The sequence below is a fragment of the Ptychodera flava genome, unplaced genomic scaffold (genome assembly GCF_041260155.1).
Source record: "Ptychodera flava strain L36383 unplaced genomic scaffold, AS_Pfla_20210202 Scaffold_116__1_contigs__length_214205_pilon, whole genome shotgun sequence".
Taxonomy (NCBI): domain Eukaryota; kingdom Metazoa; phylum Hemichordata; class Enteropneusta; family Ptychoderidae; genus Ptychodera; species Ptychodera flava.
This window is the reverse complement of record NW_027248298.1, coordinates 20,645-44,962: the sequence shown is the minus strand read 5'-3', so window position 1 is coordinate 44,962 and position 24,318 is coordinate 20,645. Positions and strand designations below refer to the sequence as shown.

The following is a 24,318-nucleotide window of genomic DNA, read 5'->3' as shown; positions in this document are numbered from 1 at the left end:
AAATATGCAGCAACACATGATTGACAGATTGCCCACTATTTCATTACCAGGGAGTATAGTGTGTACCATTGCACTTCGTGACCTGTCATATGCAAGCAACACAAAATTGATCTTTCATTTGTATTTTATATTCATTTATTTCGTAACAGACAATCCTCTTGTTAAAATAATAATAACTGGTATATAATTGATACTTCAGTTAAGCTGGCATAAAGAGCGCATCTATAGTGTATGCCGTAGTGACATTAATAATAGTACCCTTTGACAATCCGATTGGGTAAATCATGGTTGGATCGACAACTGAATTTTTGGAAAACAAATTTTTAAAACAGAGACTTGTCTGTCTTGCAAGTTACACCGTGTATGTTCTACGAATGATACCAAAATGCAAGCACTTTCGAACGAAATGTGCGTCTGTTACGGACACGTCGTAAACTTTTGTAAACGACTGATGAGAACTTTTCATTGTAGAAACAGACAAGTGAATGTCAATGCATTCGAGTTTGGTATAAGCAAGGACCCGCTACTCCCTCCAAGCAGAGTAGTGGCTGTGCTCGAAGCTAGCTAAATATCACATCATATAGTAGGCCTATGCATGGTACGTAACATTCAGGCCATGCCATGGTACGTACATTCAGTCCCTCTATATCCACACTGTGTGTCCCGTCCCATCGATGTCGCTAACAAAATCTCGCCTTCTGATGACATGAATTGAGGTAAAAGGCTTTTGTCCATGTGTTCAGCGTTAGAATTATATTGCCGAGCACAAATTTGAGGTTTAGGATTACACTCCATCCCGAGCCGCTGTACGCAAATCAAATGCGCTACTTGCAACGTCAAACAGGTCCTGTGTATCCAGCGACGAGGAGCCTAACCGACATGTTTACACTCTGAGGTCACGGTTCATCAAGTTCAGTTCGCGTATTGATATTGATTCTTCGTGCTGAAAGAACTCTCTTTTTGGTCTTTCTGTGGTAAAAATAACCATTTTCATTAAACTTATAAATTAAATGCTATATTAAGTATGATATATAACGGATTGGTGCAGATGTAGAGTCAATTCCAGCGTTTAAAATCGGAACTACATTATCAATCGCGTAATGATATATAGATATCACTTCCGTTAACGTCATGAGGCTTGATCGGCGCGAAGTTAGATTTTGGTACCATCGGCTGTGTACTTGTGATCAGGGAGTTATCTAGACTAGTGGACAATTTCGTGATCTTTCTATGGAATCGCCAGCCAAATGATATCACAGTGTTGGAAAAACGTGTATACAGTACCAGGGACAGACGGAGTTCTAATTTTGTGAACGCGAAAAGCAGTAAAGATGCTGACTATATTTGTATGTACAGCCACGGTCGTCGTGGAGGGACCGTGGTACAGCACGGAGACGGGAGACCTGCAACCGAAAATCTTCCAGCGTCTGCGAGCCGTTCACAAATGTAAGTCAATGTACCGTCCGTCTGTACATCGCTATTATGTTCTGTAATCCTTATATTCCTATGTTTACCTACAGATAAATTTTCGTTGAGAACTGATTCATACTGAATTCACTTTCGTTTCACAACAGTTACAGTAACCATGGAGGTGGTACTACCTCCATGCAGTAACTAAGTGCTGAGATTTTTGCAGATTGTCGCCGTCGTGTATGTAAACAACATACGGCGAGTTGTCCGTTGTCGGACATTAAATCATTAAACGATCGTGAATATTTATGCATTTTTCTGCATCAATTTTTCAACTTGACTCTGTCTCATTTTCAAATAATTATTGATTTCTTTCATGAAATTTACAATATTTGGTCAAACGGTAAAAGACTTACACTCTTCCCTGAACGATTTGTATTTTTCAGAATGCATTGCCGGTTCTCTAATTGAAGCCTAAAGGGACAAGAAATTCAGAGAATAGAAAGCCAAATCGCAGCCTTTGACAGTAATGTAAATATAATGAAACTTCTCAAACCGTAAGGAAAATATCTTGAAGACACTTATGTGGCATGAAATGAACATGGCATATAAAATAAATTGTACCACAATTTGAATTGAACCTTTTTTTCTCTGTTGTCTTTTTATTAAATAATAACTTTATTTGCGCTGACCAATGTTTCTCGTGAAACTGATATTTCAGACCTTAGTTGGATAAAACACATCTTGTGCTGTCCACAGTCTGCCTTAAGATTTGCCAGGTTTTCATTAACCATGTCTACAAGTGATTTTTACAACTGTGTGTACACATCTGAGCTGAACTTATTATATTTTTGGAGAAAAGAAAAATTTTGAAACTTGTGTACAATATAAGAAATTGTGTCGCTTCTTGGTTTTCAATATGTATTCAGTTTTCTTACTATTACTGATCCAGAGCTGACTGTTGTGGAATTATACCACTTTTGAAGGCAATTTTGCATGTGTAATTTGCAGCAAATTTGCAGTAACATGGAAAATAATGTGCTGTATGGAGTTTGCGGCAAATTTTCAGTAACATTAAATTAATTTGGCGGAAGTTGCTGCAAGGATTGTGCCGCAAATTTGCTGCAAAGAGTTTGCAGCAACATTGCAGCAGGGAGTTTGCTGCATATTTGCAGCAAGTTCACAAGAAACCTAATTTGCATCTGAAAAATGAATCGCCGGCTTATTTGCAGAAAAAAGTTTGCTGCAAATTTACTGCAAAGCTTGCGGCAAATTTGCAGTAATAGTTTGCGAGAGGCCGAAAATTTTGGTAAGGTAATTGAAATTGAGATCTGTTGATGTAAGAGGTAAGTTTTACAGCAAAAAACAGGATGGTTGGACAGTCTTATATACATTACGTTTACTTTTTTGTACGTCTCACACAAGTTTGTAGATACATTGTAGATAAAAAGAACCCACTCATTTGAGTGAAATACTAATCATGTAACTCTCCACTCCACTGTTTATCTTTGTGTGTCTAGACAGATTGGCATCAGTACCTATACATTGTATTATGGTTTGTTTAGCCAGAGTGCTGTCCTAATTAACTTCGGTCTCTACTATCAACACGATAACTAATTTAGCAATTCCCTTGTGTGTTCTATCCAGACACTCAAATGACTCTGTTCTTTTTATCTACAATGTTATCTACAAAACTTGTGTGCCACGTACAAAAAAGTAATCGTAATGTATATGAGACTGTTCAACCATCCTGTTTTTTGCTGTAAGTCCAACGATGTACTTTGGATTTTGGGTAGGGTAGTTCAAATAGAGGTTTGGTGATGAGAGCCATATTCCAGCCATAATTGAGGACATACTTTGTGTACACATTCTCTCTAGCATGTTGTTGTCTCATTCTTGATTGCCAAACCTACACTCGTAACACATACAATATTGGTTCTTTTAATAAACAATGAAGTCACTGTGTTATCAAATCAGTCAAATCTGGTTAATATCCCACAAATGTGCCCTGAGTGCCTGTGGCATGATGACCCCAACTGGGCTCAATATAGTTGCCTATGGCAACGGGCAGCAATAATGCTGGCAGCGAAGCAAAGGCTTATGGGTAATATACAACCTTGATACAACCTTTGATAGATGAATATACCAGCAGACACACATAGTGTTCCACAACCTTGTTAAAAGCTTGTAATTCTCAACCTTCCACTTTCCTGAACCTTTTGAATTGTTACAAGCTTGTAAGATTCAAACTTGTCCCACGCTTGTGTAAGTTTCATGTCAAGCGTGTTGACAAGCTTGTTAACACGGATGTGGACAAGGTGGAGAGTCATATGGTCTGTACACTTGTCACAAAGTTGAAAACATAACTTGCCTAAAGTTTGTTACAAGCAGGTAACTTTTGTAAGGGCAGTGCCATTCTACTGTGTGACTCATATTTCTCTAGAGTTGTGGATGGTTTAATCAGATTGAGGGCTTTCCACGGGGTTCAAATTTACTCTTCACAGGAAAAGAGTGCCATCCTAAAATTAATGACATTTCCCACAAGTTCCAAACACTAAAGTCACCTGAAATTCAACAACGTTTTCAGCAATATTCAAGGACTTTTTGATTCTTGGGATCCAAATTACCATTTTTCAAGTATCATGGATAAGACATCATTTTACAAACTATTTTTGTGGCATCATCAATATTAATTTTTGAATTTTCACAAATTTTCAATTTTCAAAGACTTTCAAGGATTCTTTTCCAATGGCTTTCCCAGGCTTTACAATTCAAAAACTTTCTCAAAGCGCACACATCCCCCTCTCAAAATGATGATACTATTCAAACGACAATTTCAAAGTAAGGATTCAAAAGTTATGTAATCAAAATATCTTGGTTATTCATTAGTTTATTTAGCAGCAAGAATGGCCTCTTCCAAACACTTCAAAGTGGTTTCAAGGTCTCTTCAAGGTATACACTGGTAAATGCCTTGATATCCTGATATGATGTTTCACAACACTCAAATAGCTATTCAACATTACCTCACTATCTGTTTGATCACCCAGTTGTACTTTCATCAAATGTGGAGTCTTCACCCTGCCTGTGACAGCTGCTAGGTGTTCCACAAGGGCTTTTTACCACAGCCCACTGGCCCTTCCAGTAAGACTGGTTGATTGTTGGCTACCGCTAGGGCTAGACTGTGGAGATTCCTCGGTGTTGACGGCACTGGTACTAGATTTGTTGGTGGTGTCTGGAAGCAAACAAATGCATAACAAATTAGACCTGACAACATCAGAATAACTTATATGGCTGTACCATAATGCAATAAGGGGAAGTTTTCTTTCACAATTGAAGTTGAAAATCTTACTAGGTCTGACCACTGTCTAATATCAAATGCCAATTACAGCTAACATCACAGAGCAGAGGTGCTTCATTTTACACACTGAGCAAATTTAAACAAGTGCATATTTTCTCAAACAAATTAACAAATTTCAGAAGACATGCTTCTCCTACACTGTATATGCAGGTCTGCCACACAACACATGTATGCTTTGGACATACTTTTAACATGTGAATTTTACACAGCGCATGTGTAAAACAGTGCAATGAGACACACCTTTAAATGTGAATTTTTAAAAGTAGCAAAAATTGTTTCTGTTGTTCAAAAAGACTCCATCTTTGAAAATATAACTGAACAGAGTTCTGATAGTATCTTCACTTGTGCCAAGACTTCTATCGAAAGAAACAACTGAGTTTGTAAATGAAAAGACATCACTTTAACTACACACGTACTGAGCCTTATACCGACAAGGAATGCCACAATAGCTGGTCAAAGCTGATAGCACAAATTAAATTACCCTAAAACCGCCATATATTGGCCAAAAACGGTTACCTCTTCAACAGATATCTTCTGTAATACAACACCGCATAGAGATACCAGGGTATCACTGAGATCGCTACTGACAACACTGCCTTGTGTGTGCGTCAATGCATCAGAGACCTCAGTTGCCACCTGTTCCTTGGGTTGGTCAGTAAGACGGCTTTCTCTGTATTTTGGTCGATAACTTCATCAGACCTGTGAGAGAGTGGCAATGATAAAAATGTGAATGGCAATCTTGAAGCAGTACTATCCTGTGAAGTACAGTGCCTAGACAGCAGTACAACATGCAGCAAGTAGAGTAATGCCCTAGCAAAACTTCTTCCAGTACCATGCACCATTCCTGTGAGTTTATAACATTGTGTATATCTACTGTGTACCAGTATTGTAAACTTGATGCATTTGGGAGAACACTCTCTGCATTCACACCTTACCACTGACTACAATATTACATGTACTACTAGTACACTCTCAGCCGAGTAAGACCCCATTTTGTTCACAGTACAATCAACACTAAGGGGTGGACCATTTGATATCCTGGAGGGGGGTCTGGAAGATTTTCGAAAAAAAATTCCAAGCAGATACAAGGGAAAAAAAAAAATTCTGCCTCAGATGACTTAAAAAAAAAAACTGGCAAGTTAATGTGGAAGAAAAAAAATCTATCACAGTATCAGCAAGAACCTTTTGGATGTACCTTTTTCATTTCCGTGCACCATTGTCTTTCCAAAAGCCTCTTGAAATTAATTTTCAGTTACATTTGGCTTTTTGAACTGTTCACTGATTTTAGATAAGTGAACACACTCTGTAGATACAGGCAAATCATTTCTTGTGTGTTGACCAATAGATAATTTTTTCTCTGGTATGATTGCGACATGGAGAGATTGCACTGACAAGTCAAATGACAGAATTTCAGAAGATATTAAAACAAAACTGTCATCGTCAAGTATTATAATCCGTGGCACACTTTGGCCAACCAATTTGCATTTTGTGTTTCAAAAGAAAATCGAAACGGAACTAATTTTCAATTTCAAATGGTTTTACCATCTTGATTATAACTTTTAGGCCTATTTCTAAATTTAAAATCTTTGGCTGAAATTGAAATATAGGAAACAGGTATGTATACTGTATATGTATAGGTGTGTATACTGAGGATGGCACTTTGCGGCCATTCAAATTTCCCTCTGACAAACTCTATTTCCAACAATGCACATTTCCATTTTTAGCTAAGATAGACTACATAGTCTATAGAAGCTATTGGGATGGGTATCCGTCCGGCGTCCAGCGTCATGTATGTATGTATGTATGTATGTATGTCCGTTTGTGAGGCGTCCGTCCACTCAAATATCTTGAGAACCGCAGTACTTACTGATTTGATATTTGTTGTGTAGATGAAAAATATGATTATGAGAAACCATTTTTTTTTCAATTTTTGATATTGTTGAAAATATGCAAATTAACATTAAAAAAGGCATTTTTGGTTAAAAATCTTCTTCTTATAACCGCTGGTCAGACAGCTTTGTTATTTGGTATACAGGTCCCTAGGGATAACCCAACTTAGATTTGCTCAAATTGTGATGAAATATGCAAATCTGTATTTTTAAGGAATTTTTTTGTCATTTTTGGTCAAAACTTTATTTCATCAAAACCGCTCGTCTGACAGCTTTGATATTTGGTATACAGGTTCCTACAGATGAACTTAATATAATATATTGAATATATGATGAAATCTGCAATTTTGTATTTTTGGTGCAATTTTTGCCATTTTTGGTCAAAAAATGTGTTTCTCAAAAACTACTTGTCTGATGCCTTTGATATCTGGTATGCAGGTTCCTAGGTGTTATCTTCGTGTGATATATTGAAATCTGATGAAATATTCAATTTTTGTATTTTTGGGTCAATTTTTGCCATTTTTGGTCAAAATATTTGTTTCTCAAAAGTTACTCATCTGATAGCTTTTATATTTGGTATACAGGTTCCTGGGCTTTATCTTAACGTAATATATTGAAATTATGATGAAATCTTCAATTTTGTATTTTTGCAGCTAATTTTGCCATTTTGGTCAGGCCATCCTGAAATGAGCTATCAAAGATATCCACCTTCTTCATCAATACATGTGTCACAAAAAGTTATTCTCTACATAACACAGCAGAGCTCTGTCGACTGTTGGGTCTCTTGTTTTTTCAAAACCGCTGGTCAGACAGCTTTAATATTTGGTATACATGTCCCTAGGATGACCTTAGTGAGATAATTTCATACAGTCAGGAAATACTTAATTTTGTATCCATGTCTATAGTAGCTTCAGGAACTTTGGCTCTATGTTTTCAATTTCCAATAAACCAAATGTCCAATTTTCCCATTTCATTCGGGGCATGGCCCAGTATCTTTTCATTACTATGGCAGAAATAACTGTATCGAATAAGAATTAAGCTGTAACCATTTATCTCAGTGTGACTAAATATATTGGGGGAGGGCTTGGTTATGATAATTCACACAAGATACTTTTAAAAATTAGCGGCAGTTTCTTCGGCCTAGATTGCCAGTGGATTCACGGAGTCACCCTGTTTTTTTAACTTTGGTGATGGAGTCACCTATTTTGAAATGCCAAATTGGAGGTCAGCGCGTTTTTAAATTTCGATGCAGGCTCATACTTGCCCAAAATGCACCAATACACAGGGCTCGAAAATTCTCGCCGCCCGCCGACGCCGTGACAAGTGAATTTTGAGTCCGGGCAAGTGAAAACAACATTCTCCCAGCCCGACGGACAAGTGAATTTCAATGAGGCCACTGTACGTACGCGCTGCCACTCTCTAGTTCTTTGAGTGTACCGCTTTCGATATGGCCGGCTGATAAAATAGCTCTGTTCTGCTTGGTTACAAAATGGCAAAATATTGACGTCTTTGCACGATCTGATGTTTTTTTCTTCTCATGAAATCATGTCACGATGCCTCCTCAACAGAAAACTACAGCTTACAATAAAATGTTGTAAGGTGTTGAAACAATTTACCCTCCTTCCTACAACGTTACAATGTATTGAAACACTTTACTCTCCTTTCTACAAAGTTACAAATTCCCTGGTACGTGAAGCAAACATTGTTGCTGTTCGATACTGCAATCACAGTCCCTCTAGTACCTCATGGACGGACCGTGCTACAATACATCATGGACGACCATGAATACACTGAGGCCTGGCTTTGCCTCTGTGAGTCCCGCGTACCGGTCGTCCTTTTTAGTCCAAGTTTTACCTGCTTTGCTTGAATCAAAATTTGGCCTGCAATTACTCAGTTTGATAGTAAAAACCATTATTTCAAAGGAAACTTTCATAAACAGAGTCAGAATACAAGAGAAAAGGAGAAAAACTTGAGGTTTTCTGAAAGGTCAAATCTGGGTCATCTTATGTGATGTCATAAATAAAGACCCTTAAGTACACAATTATCGTTCAAAAGAAACCACCTAGGGAGGTCTAATAGGTACAATCTTATGATAAAAGGTAATTTCTTGTGCTTTCCAATTTAATGGCATTTAGCTTGACTGTCAGTTTTAAATTAAATTTTATTAACAGTTGTGGCAAAGGGAAATTGTCAACAGTAGTTGCAGTAAGCATATCCATTTAAATCATCACATTAATATTTCTGCAGATTCCTCCAGTTTAATGATGCAATAGTGAACATCACCAGACATTTCTTGATGATATCAAAATATCATATGAAAATGTTCCTGGGCTACAATGTTATCATTATCATCAAAACTATTATTCTCTTTAAAACATTGGGAAATGAATTGAACAATATCATTGTGTCTTGTTTTAAAGGATTTTGACCTGACCCTTTTTGTCTCAAGAAAAATACTTATGCTGAAGATGCTATTGAGCCTACTTGATCACAACTATGACACAACACCACAATACTTGTATCTACACTGTCACTATGCTACCGAATGCTTTCTTCTGCATGGAAAATTTGTATTTGTGTGGCTAACAAAACCACACAAGGAGCTTGTAGTGTATATGTATGATAAGTTGTCATACTGTGAACACTGACTCAATGCTGCAGAAGTATTCTGTATCTGTGGTAATATACACTTCACATTGCTACCTGATTTTTAGAATTGCCACCTAAATATTTCTTGCAGCAAAAGTTTACCACTCGAAATGAAAAAGTATTTCAATCCCTTCAATGTCATAAAAATAACAGATAATTAATGTAATAAAAACTAAAAAATTATTTCTTTAATGTTAAAACTATCATGAACAACATACCAAACATCTTGATTTGTAAAATTAGGAACTCCTGAATGCCAAGAAAGCTGTTGCTACACTTGAGATCATAAACTGTTTAAAAGTTGCTTAAAGTGGCTACAAGATTTTGATCTGGCTAATGAGTTGGCTAATCATTTTGGTGACTTTAATGGGGAACCCTGCAGTTTATTCACATACCATGTGGTAGCAGTAAACTAAATGATACTGAAAGTTTCACATGGGCACAATTTGACACAACACCGGTGGCCTATTATATACTTACCCTTAGTGCACCTACCTCAGTAACCTGACTAAGACTTGCCTATTTAACACAAGGTACCAGGTCATGATGACACAAAATGATAATGTACTGGTGTTGTTTAATTGAAATACACTACATGTCCCCCCAAAATTTAATTTGTCCCCATTAAGACCTACTATGGGTCACTGTGTCCCCATGCTAGCAAAAGCTGGCCGAAACACTGTGCATGTATACATTACATAAGATATTATTTTTGATACACAGAATAAGGACACAAATTTATCAGTAAGTTACAGCTACTGTTTCTTTACAATGACATGAATAAAACCATACACATTTACTCCTTAAATCATCTGAAATTCAGGGCAAGTGAATTTTTCTTCCGGACAAGTGAAATTGAAAATTCACTTGCCCTATGGCAAGTGAATTTTTAAAAAAATTTTCGAGCCCTGCAATACATTGTGCTAGCCATGAATTTCATTATTCAATTTCATTTTTCGGCGCGTAACTTTAATGATAATAAGATATATTTTTTAGAGCCCAGTCCTAGTGCAATACTTTAATATATCAGACATACAAATGTCTGAGATATCTGTCTGTTTAAAATTTTTGGGTGTGCCCTTTGGGCGCGTAACTTTAATGATAATAAGACATATTTTTCAGAGCCCCGTCCTAGAGCAAAACTTTAATATATCAGACATACATATATCTGAGATATATGTATGTTTGAAATTTTTCGGCGCGCTCTTTGGGCGCATTTTTTAAATATCAAACAATATTTTTCAGCATGTCCTTCAGCTGCATGACTTTCATAAATACATATATATACATATATACATATACATATATATATATATATATATATATATATATATCAGATATCTGGATGTTTAATATTTTTCAGCATGCCCTTTTGGCGCAGTAAAACGATTATATCAGAGATATATGTCAGAAATATCTGATGTCTGTAAATTAAAAGTCTGTTTGCAAAGTGTACTAATCAGTATGAAATCTGCAGTTCATATGAAAAGCATTACAAGTTCCTGATACTTTTCTGTTTCCTCTATGAGAATTCAGTGTTAGAAAGCAACATGCACTAATATTTCACAATCCCATTTATATATATATATATAATATATATATATATATATATATATATATATATATTTATATATAAGGGTTGCTGGAGAATTGATTTTACAATTTCATCTCTACAACGTTGTTTCATGAGTCGTGAGACTCACTCATCAGGAGACTAGACTAGTCTCCTGATGAGTGAGTCTCATGACTCACGATACAACGTTGTAGAGATGAATTGTAAAATCAATTCTCCAGCAACCCTTATATGTAACAAAGGTTGCAATGTAGGTGGTTTGATGATAAACCACCTCATGTATGCAGATGACACTGCTTTAATGAGTCCATCGATTGCAGGTTTGCGTGCACTGATTTCAATTTGTGAAAATTATGGAGTGGAACATGACATTGTATATCATCCGAAAAAGTCAGAATGCATGTACTTTATCCCTCGTTCATTTGGGCTTTCTGTTGACCTGGTTCCACCTGTCTATTTGAGCGCCAAGAAACTGAATGCCGTTTCAAAACATACTTACCTGGGATATGTATTCACTGATAATTTGTGTGATGACTATGACATTAAGAGACAAAACACGTAAATTTTATGGTTATGCGAATTCACTGCTACGTAAATTTCATAGTTGTAATAATGCTGTTAAGGTGACTATTTTCCGTTCATACTGTACCAACATGTATTGTCATAATTATGGTGGAATTTCAGCCGTCAGTGTATGAACAACCTCAGAGTGTCTTACAACAATGCGTTTCGTATTCTCATGCATTTGCCTCGTGATTGTAGTGCAAGTGCAATGTTTGTTGAAAATTCAATTCCATCTTTCCAAGCTCTGCGACGCAAGTTTCTTGTTTAAATTCTCAGACCGATTGCAAAATAGTGATAATAGCGTGTTAGCCACAATTCGAAATTCGGATGCATTTGTCTATTCTAGCTTTAATGCGACATATAGAAAGTCGATGTATATTTTAACCTAGTAACTTTTGACTCTTTTAGCTTTTGTGGCAAGTTTTTTTTTTAGTCTATGTACTATGTTATGTCCTTTTTTGTTTATTCTTTTTTTATATGGGATGCAACAAACTGTATTTTTAATACTTATTGTGCTTTTATCCTGAATTAAAGTTTATTATTATTATTATTATTATATATCTCACTCTACTTTTGTATTGAGTACTTTGTATCGGACAAGTCGAAGTCGAACTGCATACTTCGTATATATATATATTCATATATATGTATTGAGTACTTTGTATCGGACAAGTCGAAAGTCGAAACTGCATACTTCGCATATATAATATATATATATATATATATATATATATATATATACACACACTGAATTATTCAATTTATATTCCACTTTTGTTTTACCTTTGTCGTGCGCAGGGGGGTCACCCTGTTTTTGAAAGTTGGAATGGAGGGGTAGCCACTTTTTGAAGTCGCTAAAAAATAATCCACCGCCTCCTCATGGCAAAGAAACTCACTAGTCCTTTATGTACAAGTCCGTTGATGTATGATAAACAGATTGATTTTGCAACATCGCTGCATTAAAAAAATTCTTTGAAGGAAGAGTGCAAAAAAATTGCCAGGATGCACAAGGAAAAAAAAAACAAAACATCCAGTGGAACGTGTGAAAAAAAAAATAATGCCCCCCCCCCCCCAAGGATATCAAATGGTCAACCCCTAATAAGGTTCTAATGTGAGTTGTATGTGACATAAGCATAAGTAGCAAGTTTCATTAATGTTTGTGATTAATTACAGGATATGATAATTAGTGGCTGATGAGTTTCATTCTTAAATGTAGTCACATAGTGCAGAAAGATGTCTGTAAGATTAATATGCTAATATGTTTTCAGAAAAAAATGATGATAAAAGTTGATCATAGAATGTTTGGAGAAATTGCTCCTTTGGTTTGATACAGTGTAGATGCTATTAGATTTTGGAGTGTTGCCCTACTATTCATTATACAAATTTTCCTGGAAATGTCTTTGTAGAAGAGGGTTCAGTATGGATTTGTTTATGTAACTGCGATACCTAAAAGTGGAGTGGAGTAAAAAGTGCACCCTTATGTGTGCAGGTGCAGAAGTTACGGTCTGTTTCTCTCAATCTTTGGCATTGAGGATGCTTTCACGTACCCCCAATTTTGATAGAATTTTGCTTATCCTGAAATGTCTTTCTTGCTACTATATCAGCACTTCCATATACAATTTTATTGTGTAAAATATACGGAATAAATAGGTTTCTTTAAAAAAATATGATGCCTTGATGTGGTTTTATATATTATAGCCCAAACATGGGACTATGTGCCCGAGGGCAGGTGACCATTTGCCCGACGTAAGGAGGGCAAATGGTCTCCTGCCCCGAGGGTACATAGTCCCATGTTTGGGCTATAATGTTTTTATTACATGCCTCTCTTACACAGTTTTCTCTCAAAATATTTAGATTTATTGGCAAATGATAATCCAATGCTTTATTTCAATCTTAGACGAAAATCCGTTAAAAATGGAACGATTTTCATCATCGAATGGCGCAATGATATATTTAAACTACTGTTATGCGGTTTATCAATTTTTTTCTGCAAAATTTTTCAAAACCGGATTTCCTGTGCAAAACATGAAATTTCGACATTTTTACATAAAAAAGTTGTCAAGTTGAAAATAGTTCCGGTTCACTTTCAGTCCAATGATGACTATGCGGCCTGCGACGTCATCGACGAGTTACCATTGAATCCTATGGAGCGTGCGACGTTTAATATTCGAGCATGTAATATTACTTTTTGTGGACACTGTTCACTTTGAATTGTTTAGCCGATTTTAGCTTTAAAGCAAAGTATTTTCCCGTCACTGAAGTGAAACCTCGATAAGTTCATGCTTGATCAAGTTATTGCTCCAGTTATTGCCATATTTTTCAAGTCAGTGTCTTCATGTAGTCCATGCTCGTTTATTAAGATTAATTTGCATTTATCCCATAGTTTGTTTGCACATCTGCAATCAAAATGTGCATGTTCAATGGTCTCTTCGTCCCCACAGATGTGGCATTTCCCATCACTAACTTTGAAATTTTTTGCCAAACTTTCTGTGACTAAACCTATATGATATGTCTTCCAGTTTAGGTCATTTAAAGCATTGCTGACACTTTTTTGTCTAAATTTAAAAGCTGGAACAAGGACTTTTATAGTTATCCCAGTAGATATTCAAAGTCTCTGTCCGGTCACACATATGCATTTGCATGGTACTTACAGCGCCCTCAAACGGCCGATATGGTCAAACTATCGTTTTACTAACATATTCACACTCCACACAACAGTGGCCCTATCACTAGCCTCTTTCACCACAGGACTGAGGTGACAAAGACATGAAAAATCCAGCATTCAGTACTCAACAATCCTTTCCTTCACAGGTTTAGATTATACCATCAATACTGCGAGCTGTTAATTAACATGGCTCTGCTGAGTGTCTCACAGCACCGTCAAATGTCTGTCACTTCAATATCTGCATGTTTTATCAAAATTGGTGAACCAATTTCAGAATTGTATCACTAATTACAATTTTCAAATTAGCATTTATTTGGCATGATGTTTCAAATATTATCATTTCTTGCATATTACATTTTATATGGCAAGTTTCATCATATTTAGTCAAGTAAGTCTTGGTATATAACACAATTTCCATCACGCGTCCCATAGACACCCATGTAACAGAAAAATTAAAACTTTGATAACTTCATTAATATGCATACCACGCCCACTAAAATCTAATCAGTTCTTCCCATTTGATATGTACAAAATTTGGTTGAAATCAGTCCAGCCTTTCTTGAGATATTGTGTAGACAGACAGACAGACACGCACACACACACACATTTGCACATACACAGGCAGACATTGCTAAACCATAAGCCCACATGTGTCACACCATGTGAATTAAGAACGCAAAGGAAAAAACCTCTTTTTGAAACTAGGAACATCAGCAAAAGTGAAAGGATTTTACAAATACAGTGCAGCATCACAGACATGGAACATGGCTTTCATATGGCCATTTTCACAGTGGAGGAAGTCAGCATGGCAGAACCAGGATGATTAAATACTGGAAAGAACACTGGAAATCCTGCATTTACATCCTCCTTCAAAACACAGTCCCTCCATCGTGTGATGGAGGGACTGTGTTCAAAGCCACCTAAGATCAGGGCATATTTGTAATGTACCTGAGTGTGCACTTCTTCTATCTTCCGTCGTGAAGAGCTTCATGTTTAGTTCTTTCCTCTGTAAATCTGTCATTCTGAGTACAATAGCAATGCTCTGGGTCACAAACCTGTAGAAAAGATAAATGTGATTGTATGCCAATAGTAAGACAGATTTGAACACTTTGCTACCTATAATTATACCAATGTGTATGGGGAACTACTTAAAGGGGAAGTCTTCAGTCCCTGGTTCTCACATCAGTGGTTGTTTACATTGACTGTTTGTGTGATTTTAGTCCTTTCTTTCCCTTTGAACCTTGTGCACAGTCAATTTGCTCAGAGATAAAGCCGAAACAAAACCTACCTCTTTAATCCACTAAATAACTGAAGTACGTCTTTCATACACATGTAAATATCAAGAAAACTGTAATGATTCCATTGTTTAAAGCACATGGGTATGACAGAGTTCAGAGTTCAAAGCACAGTAACAGAGTTATACAGGTACTGTATATTCATAAGAGGAAATATGATTGTTGAGAACAAGGTCAACTTTTTCTTACCATCTCGTTTTTGTGTCTTTGTCCTGCACAAGTTGCATGAACAGACTCTAGTTTCAGAGATCCCGGAATTTATCCGGCACCACGCTAAGAAATCTATATGCAGTCACAGCTAGGTCACAGTGTTCACCTTTTTGAATTGTACTGGTCTTAATCTGGAATGAGAAATGAAGTAATCTTAGGTAAAGTGATCTTGGATGTATACACTGTGTGGTACTGAGAGATATAGGGAAAATTGTTGAAGTTAGTATCACCTATCCAGGCTCTGTGAACAATTGTAGTCTTACAAACTAACTGTTATTTCAAATCAATCACGAATGTCTACGAATGTCATCAATTCAATGATAACCCTGCTAACATTTGCTAAAAATATTTTACGTTGTCGTTACGTTGTCATGGTAAAGGGTTTGTTACATTCCTTCTTCGTGGTGGTGGCCTTCCTGTATTCGATTCATCTACAAGCCGCTGGAAGAATGGTGGAGCAGTCTGGAAATACTTTACAGTAAAACTTTAGACCAAGAAAAAGAATAAGAATGAACACTTTCAGAGAAATTTCAGCATACTTTCATGAATGCATCTGATGAAATAAGCAGGTAACTGTCTTCTCGTGCAAACATAACCATCACTTACAGTCAAATTTTCAATCTCTGTATTTGTCATCATGTACACTTGTCTAACCTCACTTCACAGAACCATTCATATCATTTTCTCCAGAGGGTGCGAATGGTTATCATATTCTCATCACAACTCTCTCCTTTCATTTGTAACATAAGGTGTGACTAATGTCTATGATTGTCTGCACACATGGACTCCCAAGAGGTCTATGCTGCAAGTAGGCCTTCAATATTTTTTTATCAGCATTTTCCACAAGGGAACTTTTAGCGTGGGCCTCCCCCTGTTTTTTTGAGCAATCTATTCAAATGTTCATACATGTTACTGTAGAAAAGAATACATTTTCACAACAAAAGAATATGCAAATTATATATTATTATGTAAATTAGCCATCCTCTGTTTCTTTAAGCTGTGGAGAACACTGTTTATATATGGAAATGTACATGTATGTTATGTACACTTGCACCAGATGAGATTCCTTGAGGTTTGGAGAATGGAATGTATCTAAAATACTCTCCATGTTCAACAAACATATCACTCATGAAAAATTTCATTAGTTTTATTGCTATTGCTCTTGGAGGGTATTTATGTATATTCTGCCACAGTTATCTTACATTTTTATCACTATTAACTTTCTTTATAAGATATTTCAACATTATGGCTCTCCATACAAGGGCGTCTCACACCAATACATACCTCTAATTTAGATCAAAACTCCAACTCGGAGATCAAGCCATCTAAAATGGCCCTAATTTGGGCAAGCCCTGGAGACAGCTAGTGACCGCTGTTCACATGTACAATTTTTCACGCCACCCTCAGATATACATTGGTGCAGCAGTGGTCCAAAGATGCCTGTCTGAACAGGGCACATTTCACATAACAAACAACATGTTCATGAGACTTAAATCATCGCAATACTCACCCAAGAGCATCTTGAGTTATGCGCACCAACTTTCCAAGGGCAATACATAATTGTTCATGATGGTCAAATTTCCAATGTCTCCCTTGGATGCTTTACTCAGTGTTCTTTCCAGCAAATCTAGTAGAAGGGGTCTGAACGCAATGCTGATACCAATGGTACAACATGGGACAATCAAGTACTTGGCTAGAGTTTCCAATATCTCATGTCTGTCATGCTGTGTCCATATCTGAGATCAAGTTAGACAGGAAACAATTACTAAAGTTGACATCATTGGCAAGACAGTCAAGTAATCTGTATGTCAACTTATATTCACTGTATGACTGAGATTGTTAGTTACATGGTATGTATTTAAATTATATGCAGCGTTCTCACCAGGCCGCGATTCCGCGACATTCTCGCGTATTTTTCTGTTTTGTCGCGGATTTCTTGGGCGTGCGCGCCAATAGTGGCGCGCCTTTGAAATTATAAACTTTCGTGGAGCCAGCGGTATGGCCGGCCGGCCATATCATACAGCCAGTACTTTTCACAATGGACGTAAATGATTGACGCGAGTAATTACACTTCCTGCTTGAAACCGAGGCAATCTGGAAGCAATACCCGTCAGAGGGCGTACTTAAACCACAGTCACTTGTGATTCGATACATGATGGCCGATGTGTGGTATGCATTACGTATACCACACAGCGGCCGTCGTGTATTGAACTACACGAGACTGTGATAGTCTGACACACTGGACGTGTTCGCGTTGCATGCATACCGGGACATGTCCACGGAATTCGCGGAAGCTGGAGGCGTCATGGGCACGATAGATATTTTCATAGGCTACGACAACAATAATCCGAACTACGAAAACACAAGATGTAAAGCTTGTATGTCCCTAAGGAATTACATGAACATTTACAACGAACTCGAAGCTGGTAGCATTATACTGTGATTTCCGCATGGCAACCAGGGTCTGGACGGGCGCGACGTTATAGTGTTCGTGCCGTTGAGATTCAGTGAATTTTTGTTCTCGAAAAATAACGCAACTTTGTCTGAGGTAATTTTTAGGTCTTTGCTATGTTTGGAATCATGTATAAACTTCGCGGGAGGTACATTGTGTGATGTTATCAGGCATTTGCTCCGTTCCTCGCCCACGCGACCTAGTACCTACGACTGGAAATGATTGACAACTGGCCCACTGCCGATTGATAATATTATTCCAAAAGTAGTTCAGAGGTTTAAATGTGGAATTGTTGGAGGAAAGTTCTCTTATTATGCAAAAAATTATCAATTCTTGGCTTGCGCATGTGATAAGTATATTATTCCAGGCGAACTCATACGTGAGAACATGGACGTCTTTTTTCCATGCTTCGATCAATTGGCAAAATTTGTAGCCTTGGCTGGCGACCGAAATTTCACGTCAAAATGTGATGATTATTTACAAACATCATAGGGATATGTTTCCTAATCTAAATAGATGCCATAGCACTGATTTGGCCTGTTCCTTCTGCTGACTGTGAAAGGGGATTTAGTGTGCAAAACAACATAACTTATGACAGAAATCAACTTGGTGCTGAACGGCTGGACACTCTAGCAACTATTATGGTAGAGGGTCCCAAAATGGACTTTCACACTGGAAAGAACAAAAGTCCCATAGACTTTTCATTAAAAGGCACTGATATTCAATATCAGTTGATATGTTTACCGAATGTTTACAAAAAAGTTGTTAAGCTGAATGAGTTGTTGAGTCCTTTATTTTTTCCATGCATAGAAGAAGGTTCGTATTTGCAGTTTGACTTTTTTAACATATTTATATATTGTCTCACAAAAATCATCTGTTGTCCCGCTTTTTTTTGGTCAGCGGGACAAAATGTCCCACAAATTTTTTTTTCTGGTGAGAACACTGTATTATGTGTATATCCCATACGTAATTCAGTTTGACTGTAGCTTTGGGTCCATAGCTGTGGTGTTTTCAGACAGGATTCCTGCCTTTTATGGGCTGGTTTTAACTTTTACGATTTTTAACTCGCCACTGAGGTGGTGAGTTAAATATCATAAAAGTCAAAATCAGCCCGTATTAGGCAGGAATCCAGTTTGAAAACACCACAGCTATGGACCCACAACTAGTTTGACTGTAAAAACAGGGAACAAATCTCCAAGTAATTCTGGATAACTCTTAAACTAAACTTTGGGATACAACAGTTTCCTATAAAGAGCAGCTGAACTTTCTTTAACTTCATTCTTTTAAAACTCAAGTTACCAGTAAGTAAAAAAAAATTCTCTCTCTAGCATGTCTATGTTGTATGTATTACACTGAATTACAGCGTGTGTTTGATTTTTATACAGGATTGAAAACACGTGTGGGATATGAACTGATTTACAATCATGGAACTGAACAGTGAAAAGGCATTACCGCAATGCTGCATAAACGTTACTCGTTCGAAGTTGTTTTACTAGACACAGCCTCAATAAACACCAAACGGGTGTGATGAACGTCTATCTGTCGTTCACTATACCGTTTACCCGTTATCAATTGTTTCATACAGTCACCCTGGTCTACATCAAAGAATCCTTTTTTTAGCTCCATGATCAAAGCATCATGGCCAGTCTTCATATCCACAGCCACCATTTTCGGATCTTGTCAAGTATGCTGCCACGGGAGTACCTAGCGGACTGTATCATTATTTTTAGGGGTGTCTGGCGGGTGTAAAGGGCTGAATATAGCCGATAGACAGCACGTTTGCCCAAGTTGGTACTTCTGTGGTAGCATAATTGACAAGGTCCCCATTTTCTATGTGTAGAACAGTGTACCCTGACGCGATATTCACCTGTTCGGTGGATCATGGATGTAAAAAATAGATCATGCCATAGGTACATGAACACGATGTTGGGTACTAGCCCTGCGTGGCAAGTGTGGTGAATGCAGATCGACAGGATCTTGCAACTGGTCGCTAGGAGGCGCTTCAACAACCATCATGCCCTGGGGCAAGTCTGTCTACTCTCCCGTTGACCGACGTATGAACAGCACCTTGTGTCCGACGCTCAAGGCTAACGAGAGGTGAGCAATTATTATTTGCATTAATATTAACGCCGTTTAGGCTCATTGGTGCAAGTAGTGTTATCGTGGAAAAGGCCGCTGGCAAACGCGAGCACTTTTCTACATTGGCGCTGCGAGAAATCCGAACTTTGTGCGATAATTTCCAGCCGCGGAATTTGAAATACATATTCCTACCCGACTGGTGGTTTATCCACCGTTCGTTTCTTTCCCAGCGATCCGCTCTTTCTTTATCAAAAAGGAAGGGAAAGAGTGTTTTAAGGTTTGAAGCACTCGTCAAAAACCAGCTTGTATGAGCACAAAACCTAGGGGATTTTCCCTTACGTTTGGTAAAATTTTGAATTTTTGCATCGACAGTGTTGGCGTAAGCCGCAGCGCGAGCTGTTAGTCGTTCAGCAAAAAGGATAGTGGGGTGCCAAACGTTTTGGTCAAGACCCGAAAACACCCGTTAATTTTACTTTCGTGACTGAAACTAGTGGCCCTCGTCATTTGAGAAATTTTATTGGGACAGCTAACTAACCAGCGTACAATACGTATATATTTTGGGGATAAATAGCGTTTTTTCCAAAAAAAAATTCTCGGTGGCCTCGCGACGGGGAGGCATTGTTAACTTGCAAATAGTTCGTTCGGGGCGAATCAAGCGTCCCGTACCTACCGTTTGCACGTCAGTGGTGATATTAAATCTTTTGAATTTGTTTGCATTTGAATTATTTGTGAATTTTAGAGAGTTTTGGGTGTATTTTCTGTGAATTTTTTGTCAATCGGGAAATTTTGTGTAAATTTTTAGACGTTTGGTCGCGTGCGGCAAAGCCCGCGATCTGCTCACGTGACCATTTCCTTTGTTTAAAGTTTAACGTCTTTTGTTCTGTGCTCGTGATTGACAGGTGAGAGAATCGGTCGTCCGTTGATTTCTCTCGTTGCGTGTGGGTGTTCGCTCGCGCGCACGAGAATCTATTCAATTTTCTGTTTGAAAATTTTCAGAAATAAACGATTTTATTTATTAAAAAGAAAAAAGTGTTCACTTAAACCGATTTATTCATAGCATTTTTTAGAAAGTGAATTTTAAACAAAATCTTTTTGAGCAGTAAATTTACCGTTACATTTTCCCGGCACTAGGTTTCTCAATTTTTAAATAGTGGGTGCAGGAAGGTAGTGACATATTTCTATTCGTATTGGAAATTGTTCATTTTTGGTGTGCTTTAGAAGAATAGGTAAACAATTTTAGGTCTTGTTTGCGATTTTACAAGTAAGTAGGAAATTAACAAATTGTTGTTTGCATAGACTGGAGTGATTTTTTGCTGGTCTATTGTTCCAAAATTACTAGATATATTAACTAGATTTTTATTATCCATATAAATTAAACTTCACTGTTATATAACTGACGTTTAGAAATATTTCAATATTTAGTTAATATTAGACGTTAGATAATAGTCTAAACATGGATAAAGTTAACTTGAACACTTGTAATATTAGGGAATTAAAAAGTTTGCCCGGGGTGGGTAAGAAAGTAGCCCAAGAGATAATGAAGTTAAGGCATAAGCATGGACCATTACATCATCACTTCTTCATAAAATAAAACATTTCTGTCCATCGGATGAATTTTATGAGAAGGTGACCTTTGATGTTGTTGACGTACAATCTGCTCAAGATAATATAGCTGGTGAAGTAAGTCCTGCAGGATTGGCAAAAATTGTGGACCAATTACAGGACAAATATAATTCTAATGACAGGAATAAGGGTCAGACCAGTAGTACCCAGAGGAGGAACTCCTGTGATCTCTTAGCTGAGGGGGAGAGTGAGGATGGGAGTAGTGATTCTGATGGAGGATATAGGTTCAATGGGACACCCCAGGGTACTTATTCTGAGGGGAGGGCACCAAACCCCAGTCAGTATACCTCCAATAGAGGACGAGGATTTGTCCCAGTCAGTTTACCCTCCAATAGAGGACGAGAATTTGTTTCTGACGGGAGGGCACAGACCCCAGTCAATGTACCCTCAATAGAGGACCTGGATTTGCTGAGGTGACCGAAATCAAGAAAGGATGATCGGACAACTTGATCAAGGGGTCCAACAGGGTATATACATGGGTGGACAGGGGTCAGTTAATCAGCCTACCGTTGGGTTGGGACAACCAACTCATCAACCTCCGTATTTAGCCAGGGAATTTCTTGGCTATTCAGGCTGGCCTTATATGATGATGCCTTCTCTTCGGCCTCCATTCCCTTTAGCGGCCAATCCCACTTACTACACAGCTGGCGTTGGAAATGTTAGCCAGGGCTATGGTCAACAAACAACTGGCGGAGCGCCCTCAGTGGTAGATTATTATCAAGGTCAAAACATGGACAATTCCCAGAGGTGTGGTGGGACTGGTCAAACACCATATCAGGAACCGCCTGTCGTGGAGGTCATGAGGAAATTCCTTTCACAGGTCAGAGGTCAAATAGCCGGGTTGATTGGCCTGGTATTGACAACAGACAATCTGATGGCAATGCTAACCCTATGGGTAGGCAAGGCCGATATTCCAACAGGGTTAATTCAGGAAACAGAGAATTATTAATGGATTATCGAAGAAGTGATGTCCGCCCAGACCATCCCAGGGGTGTTGACCCTATGGGCCGTCAAGGTCGGAACATCAACACATCAAATGGGAATAATAACGACGAACCAGGAGACAATACGCCCACTGGTGGAACCGGGGGGCGACGTTGTGGTCCGACGACAATCCCTAAAACGTTGATATACTCTGGAGGTGGTAAATGGCGGACTTTCTTCACGAAGTTTGTACGATATGCCGATGCTCAGCAGTGGTCTGATTCCGAACGTAGAGATTATTTATGTTGGTGTTTGGAGGGTGCCGCTAGTGACTTCTATACAATGTTGGTTGAACGGAAAGAGAATATTAGTTATTCTGATTGATACGGAGGATGGAAAAACGTTTTGGGTACAGCGAATTACCACAGGCAGCACAAATGAAATTTCAACACTCTCGACAATCAACCGATGAGACACTGGAGGAGTGGGCAGACAGGGTATTGACCCTTGCTGCTCATGCATTTCCGGAGCTCTCAGAAAAAGCTACTCAATCACAAGCGGTGATGAGGTTCTGTCAAGGGTGCTTGGATAGGGACGCGGGATTATCCGCAGCCACACAACGACCAAAAACAATGGAAGATGCCATTGATGGTGTGCGTTGGTACCAGTACAACAACAAAGAAATTTTTGGTACAAAAACAACCCGAAAAGATGTCCGCCGTCTTAGTCCGTGCTCTGGGGATGAAGATACAATGAGGATCAGATCTGCAACAAAGTCACAACCTAACGAGAGTAGAAAAACGTAACCCTCACCGGAGCGGAGGTATGAGCGAACAGATCGGTTCCGATCAGATCAAAGTTCCAATGGGGAAGGCAGAATGTCACGACTGGAGAAACAGGTGGCGAAGATAGGTACCCAGATGGCTGGAGTTGGGCTGCACTCGAACTGGTTACCGCGCAGCTTAGGGAACTCAAGCAGACCACAACATGGAGACCAAGAGCGACTAGCCGTTCACCGTCTCCAGGTGCGTGTTTTGGGTGTGGAGAACGAGGGCATTTCTGCAAGGATTGTCCAAGGAAACGAGCAGATAACTTATCTGAAAAGAAAGTATCCTTCGTCGACAAGTACAATGACCATGGATCACAGAACTCTATCCCCAATACTAGTAGGACTGTATCCGATGTCCAGACAGAGACTGGGAATAATCCCGGTGTCCGTGTGGTATATAGTGTCACAGACGCCATAGGGGCTGGGACATCTGACAATGGCCAGGTCAACAATGGTTTGTCAGAGGATCCAGTTGTCTGCTTGTTAGTGTCCAAGATCAATGTACAGTGTCCCTATCGAAGTAGAAGGGAAAATAGTACAGGCCGTAGTGGATACCGCCGCGGAAGTGACGATCATTTCAGACAACTCTACAATTCTTTGGGTGTCGAGTTGCCGGTCATTAAGGAAATCACTATGCAGACTGCAAGCCGAGAGAAAACCATGGTAGCACAGATGGTTGGACCGATTACCTTACAGCTTGGTCAAGCTTGCTTTCGAGAAAATATCTATGTAGCTCCAATCGGTGATGATATGCTTTTGGGGGCTGACTTTATGCGAGCAAGAAAAGTAAGGTTGGAC

At 38.4% G+C, this 24,318-nt stretch overlaps 1 protein-coding gene across 1 annotated transcript in view; it reads right to left on the bottom strand.

The window, feature by feature from the left end:
- Positions 1 to 24,318, bottom strand: part of LOC139126664 (kinesin-like protein KIF13B) — a 56,427-nt gene that overhangs the window by 25,049 nt on the left and 7,060 nt on the right. Inside the window, exons 2-6 of the mRNA XM_070692725.1 lie at positions 17,124 to 17,349; positions 15,593 to 15,744; positions 15,057 to 15,163; positions 5,285 to 5,467; positions 4,434 to 4,642 (exon numbers count right to left, since the gene is read on the bottom strand). The gene's annotated coding sequence lies outside the window, so the exon portion shown is untranslated. The remainder of the gene's footprint in view (positions 1 to 4,433; positions 4,643 to 5,284; positions 5,468 to 15,056; positions 15,164 to 15,592; positions 15,745 to 17,123; positions 17,350 to 24,318) is intronic.